At 51.9% G+C, this 9,727-nt stretch overlaps 1 long non-coding RNA gene across 1 annotated transcript; it reads left to right on the top strand.

Annotated features, from left to right (window-relative positions):
• The first annotated feature begins 524 nt into the window (after window positions 1-524).
• LOC135968985 (uncharacterized) lies at window positions 525-9,034 on the top strand. Its single transcript, XR_010584031.2, has 3 exons — window positions 525-664; window positions 5,849-5,976; window positions 8,897-9,034. It is a non-coding gene; the product is annotated as an uncharacterized lncRNA (long non-coding RNA).
• Window positions 9,035-9,727: the final 693 nt, after the last annotated feature.

Raw genomic sequence — 9,727 nt, 5'->3', positions numbered from 1 at the left:
CAGGAGAGCAGGGACATTTGCCTGTGCGTTCACTGCTGTATTCTTGGTGTCTGGAGCAGTGCCTGACCTGTGGTGTGTGCTTAGTGAGTTATCCGTGGAATGAATGAATGAATGAAAGAATGAACCAGCCAGAACCATGGGGGCCATTGACTGGAAATGTCTGGATTCAGTTGGCTGAATCAAAAAGACTTAGAGCTTGAGAGGGAAGAATGATTTCACTTAGTAAATAAAAGTCCTCTCTGTAGGACTAGACATGAAAGGAAAAAAAAAAAGTTCTACCTTTGCCCCCGCGGTTCTCAGGTTTCACCTACTGCGGTGAAATACACTGCAGGTCACACACATAGGTTTGGCCGCTGGCCGTCCAGTAGTCCTCCCACCTGGGGGTACAGGGGTGCGGGGGGGGGCACCCAGTGAAGGAGGCAGGCAGCTGGGGCAGCCTGCTGTGCTGGGGGAGAGGAGGAGGGAGCCCTGGAGGACAGACAGAAGGACCATCGAAGGAGAAACCCTGCTGGCCTTGGGACCTGGAGGAAAAACCAGGGCCCGTGCTCCTGGTGCCGGGATCCGGCAATTGGACGGAACCTCTCGGATTCCCCGGTGCTGTGAAATCCACTTGGGGCCATCACACCCTTCGTTGCCGTGTTCCCTGGCAGGACTCGAATGCAGGGTGAGCTGCGCACCTTTCCCAGGGTTTGCTCTAGGTCCTGGTCTCCCGTCAGTTCCCCCGGAGCAGAGCCTGTGGCAAGGATTCTTGTTTGGGGGTGTCTTCCTGTCCCGCAGCACTGAGCTTACCCGGTCTGCGGCCTCCTCCCACCCCATCTCCAGATACACTCCTGTTCAGATGGTACCTGGTCTTCTTCTGTGTGAGAAATCTCTCTGGGCAGTCTGCCCAGGAGGGGACACAAGTACCCCTAATGTCACTAAGTGTGGCTAGATTATCTTCCAAGGGGTTGGTGCACTCTTGTCCCCTCCTCAGTGGTGGCTCCCCAAAGATATGTCCATGTCTGAGTTCCCGGAACCTTTGTGTCTCATGTAGCACATGATGTGATTCAGTTAAGGGTGCTGAGAGGAGATGATCCAGGTGGGCCCTGAATGGGATCTTATATGTCTTTCCAATAAGAGGGGCTCGCTGGGTACGGGGGCTCACGCCTGTCAGCTCAGCACTAGGAGGCCAAGACAGGCAGATCGTGTGAGGTCTGGAGTTTGGGACTAGCCTGGGTCACATGGTGAAACCCTGTCTCTACTAAAACTACAAAAATCAGCCGAGCGTGGTGACCTGGAATCCCAGCTACTTGGGAGGCTGAGGCTCAAGAATTGCTAGAACCTGGGAGGCGGAGATCACGCCATTGCACTCCAGCCTGGGTGACACAGCGAAACTCCATCTGGAAAAAAAAAAAAAAAGAGGGTTCCACAGAGGGGACGCAAGCAGGAGGGGACAGCACGGCCATGGAGGCAGCAGGGAGTGGCACAGCCATCATGCCAAGAAGACAGGACAGGACATAAACACATAAATAACTTCCATTGTTTTAAGCCACCATGTTTGTGGTAATGTGTTACAGCAGTGGCAGGAAATTAATACATCCACACAAGGGTTCCCCTTTCTCAGGCTAGACACGACAGCTCACACCTAGAATTCCAGCACTTTGAGAGGCTCAGGTGGGAGGATCATTTGCACCCAGGAGTTCGAGACCAGCTTGGGAAACAGTGAGATCCCATCTCTACAAAAAACTAAAAAGAGGCCAGGCGCGGTGGCGCACACCTATAATCCCAGCACTTTGGGAAGCCGAGGCAGGCGGATCACACGGTCAGGAGATCGAGACCATCCTAGCTAATATGGTGAAACCCCATCTGTACTAAAAATACAAAAAATTAGCCGGGCACGGTGGCGGGAGTCTATAGTCCCAGCTACTCTGGAGGCTGAGGCAGGAGAATGGCGTGAACCCAGAAGGCGGAGCTTGCAGTGAGCCGAGATCGCACCGCTGCACTCCAGCCTGGGGGACAGAGCAAGATTCCATCTCAAAAAAAAAAAAAACAAAACACACACAAACAAAACAAAAACTATTTTGAAACGGCCCTGCAAAGTCATCTTTTGTGGGGGGATATATGCATCTGTAAAGAAAAGGCTGGGCGCAGTGGCTCACGCCTGTAATCCCAACACTTTGGGAGGCCGAGGTGGGTGGATCACGAGGTCAGGAGACCGAGACCATCCTGGTTAACACGGTGAAACCCCGTCTCTACTAAAAATACAAAAAAATTAGCTGGGCGTGGTGGCGGGCAGCTGTAGTCCCAGCTACTTGGGAGGCTGAGGCAGGAGAATGGCGGGAACCCGGGAGTGGAGCTTGCAGCGAGCTGAGATCCGGCCACTGCACTACAGCCTGGGCGACAGAGCGAGACTCCGTCTCAAAAAAAAAAAAAAGAATTTTAGGCTGGGTGCGGTGGCTCACGCCTGTAATCCCAACACTTTGGGAGGCCGAGGCAGGGGGATCATGAGGTCAAGAGATTGAGACCATCCTCATCCTGGCCAACATGGTGAAACCCCATCTCTACTAAAAATACAAATACTAGCTGGGCGTGGTAGCGGGCACCTGTAACCCCAGCTACTCAGGAGACTGAGGTAGGAGAATCGCTTGAACCCAGGAGGCGGAGGTTGCAGTGAGCCGAGACCATGCCACTGCACTGCAGCCTGGGCAACAAGAGCAAGACTCCGTCTTAAAAAAAAAAAAAAAAAAACCTTCTCTGCTACAGCCCTTCAGCCCTTGGGATTGGCACACTGACCTGCCAGGCATCGGACCATGGTTACCCGTGGGTCACCCACGATTTCTGTCTGACCTGGCTACAAATAGGCCATTCCCAGGACCCCCTTCTTGGGTCCAACGATTTGCTAGAGTGGCTCATGGAACTCACGGAAATGCTTTATTTACTATTACAGATTTATTACAAATGACATGTAAGCCAAAAAGTATTCGAGATAGGTCTCAATCGATTTAGAAGCTTATTTTGCCAAGGTTAAGGATTTGGCCGTGACACAGCCTCAGGATGTCTTGAGAACCTGTGAAGGTGGCTGGGCTGCAGCTGGGTTTTTTTTTTTGTTTTTTTGTTTTTCTGGAGAGAGTCTTGTCCTGTCGCCACCTGGGGTGCAGCGAGGCCATCTCAGCTCACTGTGTTAAATACAGTGAACTCCGAGTTCCTCTTCAAAGCATCAGCATGTGAGTTAGTTCAGCTTTCTTATTCTTTGATTCTCCGTTTTAAAGTTTAACTTCCTGGTTCTCTTTGCCCCTTTGCCTCTAGTTTCAGTAAACAACTTTCCCACCAGTTCTAATCAGTAGCTCACATCTCTTCCCCGGTCACCTGCTTTGACCCGAGTCACCCCTGGTCACCTGCTCCGCCCTGACTCATCCTGAGTCACCTGTTCTGTAACCATCCTTCCCGCCAGACTACTCACTCTGCCACTCCGACTCGTACCCCTGCTCTCTTTAAAATAGCCAGCTGGAATTAGCTTAGACTGTGCGGTCCAACCCCAGCCGATAGGGGAACGACACAGCAGTAGGGGCTACCTGTGTCAGGGATAAGAACCCCTTTACCTCCCTTGTTCAAGTGTGCCGTCGCCATTGCTCCATCCATGAGACGCACCCTTCTAGAGATGTAAATTGTCTTGAGGCCGGGCACGGTGGCTCAAGCCTGTATTCCCAACATTTTGGGAGGCCGAGGCGGGCGGATCGCTAGGTCAGGAGTTCAAGACCAGCCTCAGCAACATGGTGAAACCCTGTCTACAGTAAAAATACAAAAGTTAGGCGTGATGGCGGGCACCTGTAATCTACTTGGCTACTTGGCTCACTGCACCGTCTGCCTCCCAGGTCCAAGCAAGTCTCTTGCCTCAGCCTCCCAAGTAGCTGGGATTACAGACGTGTGCCACCACGCATGGCTAATTTTTGTATTTTTAGTAGAGACAGGGTTTCGCCATGTTGGCCAGGCTGGTCTTGAACTCCTGACCTCAAGTGATCCACCCTCCTCAGCCTCTCCAAGTGCTGGGATTACAGACGTGAGCCACTGTGCCCAGCTTTTTTTTTTGTATTTTTAATAGAGATGGTGTTTCCCCATGTTGGCCAGGCTGGTCTCAAACTCCTGACCTCAAGTGATCTGCTCACCTCGGCCTCTCAAAGTGCTGGGATACAGGTGTGAGCCACTCATCTGGTCTCCAGCTTGGTTTTATATATTTTAGGGATACCAAAGTTATAGGCAGACATCAGTCAATACATGTAAGGTGCACGTTGGTTCAGTCTGGAAAGGTGGGATGTCTGAGGGGAGCTTCCCGGTCATAGGTGGATTCAAAGATTTCCTGGCTGGTAGTTGGTTGAAAGAGTTAAATTTTGCCTAAAGAGTTGAAGTCTGCAGAAAAAAATGGGGCTAAAGTCACAGAATCGTGAAACCAAGGTTCTTGTTATGTAGATGAAGCCTCCAGGTAACAGGCTTCAGAGAGAATAGATGGCAAATGTCTCTTACCAGACCTTAAAAGGTGCTAGACGCTCCTGAAAATACTTAGTAAGGGTTGGGCGCAGTGGCTCACATCTGTAATCCTAATACTTTGGAAGGCTGAGGCAGGCAGATCACCTGAGGTCGGGAGTTTGAGACCAGCCTGACCAACATGGAGAAACCCCGTCTCTACTAAAAATACAAAATTAGCTGGGTGTGATGGCAGGCGCCTGTAGTCCCAGCTACTCGGGAGGCTGAGGCAGGAGAATTGCTTGAACCTGGGAGGCAGAGGTTGCGGTGAGCCAAGATCGCGCCACTGCACTCCAGCCTGGGCAACAAGAGCGAAACTCCATCTCAAAAAAAAAAAAAAAAAAAAAGCCTAGTAAGGGAAGACAGTTCTCTACAAAACATAAATTTCGCCCACAAGAGGCAGCTTTGCAGGGCCATTTAAAAATATATCGAAGAAATACATTTTGGGGGCCGGGCGCGGTGGCTCAAGCCTGTAATCCCAGCACTTTGGGAGGCCGAGACGGGCGGATCACGAGGTCGGGAGATCGAGACCATCCTGGCTAACATGGTGAAACCCCGTCTCTACTAAAAAATACAAAAAACTAGCCGGGCGAGGTGGCAGGCGCCTGTAGTCCCAGCTACTCGGGAGGCTGAGGCAGGAGAATTGCTTGAACCTGGGAGGCAGAGGTTGCGGTGAGCCAAGATCGCGCCACTGCACTCCAGCCGGGGCAACAAGAGCGAAACTCCATCTCAAAAAAAAAAAAAAAAAAAAAAAAAAAAGCCTAGTAAGGGAAGACAGTTCTCTACAAAACGTAAATTTCGCCCACAAGAGGCAGCTTTGCAGGGCCATTTAAAAATATATCGAAGAAATACATTTTGGGTCTGGGCGTGGTGGCTCACACCTGTAATCTCAGCACTTTGGGAGGCCAAGATGGGCAGATTACTTAAGATCAGGAGTTTGAGACCAGCCTGGGCAACATGGCAAGACCCTATCTCTACTAAAAATACAAAAATTAGCCGGGCGTGATGGTGGGCACCTGTAATCCCAGCTACTTAGGAGGCTGAGGCATGAGAATCGCTTGAACCCGGGAGGCGGAGGTTGCAGTGAGCCAAGATCATGCCACTGCAATCCAGCCTGGGCAACAGAGTGAGATTCCCTCTAAAAAAAAAAAAAAAAAAGATCTCTGTTTTAATGTTAAGGCTGGTCAGCAGTGCCTGAATCCCAAAGGGAGGAGGGTGTAATGAGGCGTTTCCAATCCCCTTTCCCAGCGTGGCCTGAACTAGTGTTTTGAGCCGCTTCAGAATCCCCTTGGAGGAGAGGAGTGGTCCGTTTTGCTGGTTGAGGGCTTATAATTTTATTTTTGCTTTGCAGATGTCTTAGAGGATAAAAATGAGCGGGCAGATGAAGAGATACTCAGGGCGAGGTTCAGAAAAGTGCACCGAGCCCACCTCATGGATGTGAGAAAGAAAAGTGGCTCAGAGCAGCCTGGGAAACGTGAGGTCTGTGACCTGGGTCAGGCCCAGAGAGGCCTGAGCAGGAGGCGTGGCACGTGCCAGGCGGGAAACTGTTTCAGGGCATTTGCGTTTCTTTCCCTGTAGTTTCAGGCTAGGTGATAAATTACCTACAATGTTGCCACAAGACGCACAATGTAACCGTCACTCATTATCTTCATGTTCCTGGAATTTTTTTTTTTTTTTTTTAGAGATAGAGTGTAGCCCTGCCTGCCAGGCTGGAGTGTAGTGGTGCAGTCATGGCTCAGGGCAGTGCCAACCTCCTGGGCTCAAGCTGTCAGAGGCATGTGAACCAGAGCAACTCCATCTTGAATGGGGCTGGGTAACATGAGACTGGGACCTATGGGGCCGCGTTCCCAGACAGTTATGGTATTCTGAGTCACAGGGTGAGACAGGCGGTCAGCACAAGATACAGGTCATAAAGACCTTGCTGATAAAACAGGTTGCAGCAAAGGAGCCGCCCAAATCCCACCAAAACTAAGATGGCGACGAGAGTGACCTCTGGTTGTCCTCACTGCCACACTCCCACCAGCGCCATGGCAATGTCAGGAAGTCACCATACACGGTCTAAAAAGGGGAGGTATGAATCATCCACCCCTCGTTTCGCAGATCATCAAGAAATAACCACAAAAACAGAGAACCAGTGGTCCTCGGGGCTGCTTTGTCTATGCAGTAGCCATTCTTTTTTTTTTTTGGAGATGGAGTCTTGCACTGTCACCCAGGCTGGAGTGCAGTGGAATGATCTCGGCTCACTGCCACCTCTGCCTCCTGGGTTCTTGGCATCCTCCTGCCTCAGCCTAGCTGAGTAGCTGGGTTTACAGGTGCCCGCCACCACGCCCGGCTAATTTTTTGTATTTTTAGTAGAACCAGGGTTTCAGTGTGTTAGCCGGGCTGGTCTCGAACTCCTGACCTCATGACCTGCCTGCCTCAGCCTCCCAAAGTGCCGGGATTACAGGCACGAGCCACCGCCTGTAGCCATTCTTTACTCCTTTACTTCCTAATAAACTTGTTTTCACTTTACTCTATGGACTCGCCCTGAATTCTTTCTTGTGAGAGATTCAAGAACCCGCTCTTGGGGTCTGGATCGGGACCCCTTTCCCGTAACACAGCCATTCTCTCGCCTCAGCCTCCCAAGTAGCTAAGACCACGGGTGCGTGCCACCGAGCCTAATTTTTAATTTATATTTTTAAGAGATAGGGTCTCCAGCCTGACCAACATGGTGAAACCCTGTCTCTACTAAAAATACAAACAATGAGCCTGGCGTGGTGGTGGGCGCCTGTAGTCCCAGCTACTCGGGAGACTGAGGCAGGAGATTTGATTGAACCTGGGAGACGGAGGTTGCAGTGAGCCGAGATCGCGCCATTGCACTGCAGCCTGGGCGACAGTGAGACTCTGTCTCAAAAAAAAAAAAAAAAAAAAAAAAAAAGATGGGGTCTCAATGTGCAGCCCAGGCTGATCTCAAACTCCTGACCTCAAGTGATCCTCTTGCTTCAGCCTTCTGAAGTGCTGGGATTACAGGCATGAGCCACCACACCGGGCCCACTGTGCAGGCAGTGAGTCACACCTGTAATCCCAGTACTTTGGGAGGCCGAGGTGGGAGAATCTTGAGCTGAGGAGTTTGAGACCATCCTGGGTGACACAGTGAAACCCTGTCTTTGCTAAAAATAAGAAAATTAGCTGGGTGTGGTTGGGCACAGTGGCCCACGCCTGTAATCCCAGCACTTTGGGAGGCTGAGGCAGGTGGATCACGAGGTCAGGAGATCGAAACCATCCTGGCTAACACAGTGAAACCCCATCTCTACTAAAAATACAAAAAATTAGCCGGGCGCGGTGGTGGGCGCCTGTAGTCCCAGCTACTCGGGAGGCTGAGGCAGGAGAATGGCGTGAACCCGGGAGGCGGAGCTTGCAGTGAGCAGAGACTGTACCACCACTGCACTCCAGCCTGGGCAACAGAGCGAGACTCCACCTCAAAAAAAAAAAAAAAAAAAAAAAAAGAAAAGAAAATTAGCTGGGCATGGTAGCGCACACCTGTAGTCCCAGCTACTCTAGAGGCTGAGGACAGGATGGCTTGAGCCTGGGAGGTAGAGATTGAATGAGCTGAGATCATGTCCCTGGGTGACAGAGCAATAGCCTGGGAAAAGGAAAGGAGAGGAGAAAGGAAAGTCAGGCTGGGCACGGTGGCTCACGCCTGTAATCCCCGCACTTTGGGAGGCCGAGGTGGGCGGATCACTTGAGGTCGGGAGTTCGAGACCAGCCTGGCCAACAGGGTGAAAGCCCCGTTTCTACTAAAAATACAAAATTAGACAGGTGTGGTGGTGTGTGCCTGTAGTCCCAGCTACTCCAGGGGCTGAGGCAGGAGAATCACTTGAACCCAGGAGGCAGAGGCTGCAGTGAGCTGAGATCATGCCACTGCACTCTGGCCTGGGCGACAGAGCAAGACTCCATCTCAAAAAAAAAAAAAAAGAGAAAAGGAGAGGGAACAGAGGCTTGTAGTTCTGCAGGCTGCACGGGCATGGTGTCAGTATCTGCTTGGCTTCTGGGGAGGCCTCGGGAACCACCCATGGTGGTGGAAGGCCAATGGGGAGCCAGGGTATCCCACGGTGAGGGAGGAAGCAAGAGAGAAGGACTGGGAGGGACCGAGAGCCAGACCAAGGGGCTGAGCGGCGCCCACCCAGGTTTCCAGAGGAAGGAGATTTTGGGTGGGAAACAAACTTCACCGGGTGTGGCTGTTCGTCACAGGAACGTGTCCTGCTGGTCACTTACGATTGCTGGGCCTGTGACAGCGGCAACCGGTCAGGCATGGGCAGGGCAGGAGAGGGCTCCCCTCCCACACACCAGGATGTCGGGAGACCCTCGGGTGATGGTCAGGCGGTTGTTAGCTGCCTCGCTAACTTAATACTTGTTGCAGCTGGCACCAGGGAACGACAGTCTCCCAGCAGAGAGCAAACACCTGAAACGTGATCAGCCGCTTCCCAGTATGATCTCCGGAGCTGGGCGAGCGGGCCGGAGCAGGCCCACTAAGAAGCAAAATGGCGGAGTTTAACTGGTCTGTGGCCTTCAAGGGATCTGCAGCTGGTCATGAAGAGCATCTCAAGTGAGCACAAGCACAGCTCCAGCCAACGCACCACACACGCTCCCGTCCCGAGCGCTAGCAGACCACGGCACACGCGGACAGCCCACCCATGGGAGGAATCACAGAGAAGGGATGCGAGACCCCGGGAGCACGCCTGTCATCCCAGCACTGTGGGAGGCCAAGGCAGGTGGATCACAAGGTCAGGAGTTCAAGACCAGCCTGGCCAACATGGTGAAACCCCGTCTCTACTAAAAATATAAAAAATAGCTGGGCGTGGTGATGCATGTCTGTAATCCCAGCTAATTATGAGGCTGAGGCAGGAGAATCGTTTGAACCCATCAGGTGGAGCTTGCAGTGAGTCGAGATGGCACCACTGTGCTCCAGCCTGGGTGACAGAGCGAGACTCCATCTCAAAAAAACAACCCCAAGTCAAAGGTCGAACTGCACACTAGCCTTTTGAGTTGCCTGCTTGGGCCTTTTCCAAGTGTACTTGCCTTCATTTTGTTCCTGCTCTAAAGCTGCTCACTTTTCTTTCTTAATTATTATTATTATTTTGAGACAGGTTCTCACTCTGTCACCCAAGCTGGAGTGCAGTGGTGTGATCTCGGCTCACTGCAACCCGCGCCTCCCAGGTTCAAGCAATTCTCCTGCCTCAGCCTCCCAAGT

This window comes from Macaca fascicularis, chromosome 20 (assembly GCF_037993035.2).
Source record: "Macaca fascicularis isolate 582-1 chromosome 20, T2T-MFA8v1.1".
NCBI lineage: Eukaryota > Metazoa > Chordata > Mammalia > Primates > Cercopithecidae > Macaca > Macaca fascicularis.
Note: the sequence above shows the minus strand (reverse complement) of the source record. Positions and strands in the feature narration are given on the sequence as shown.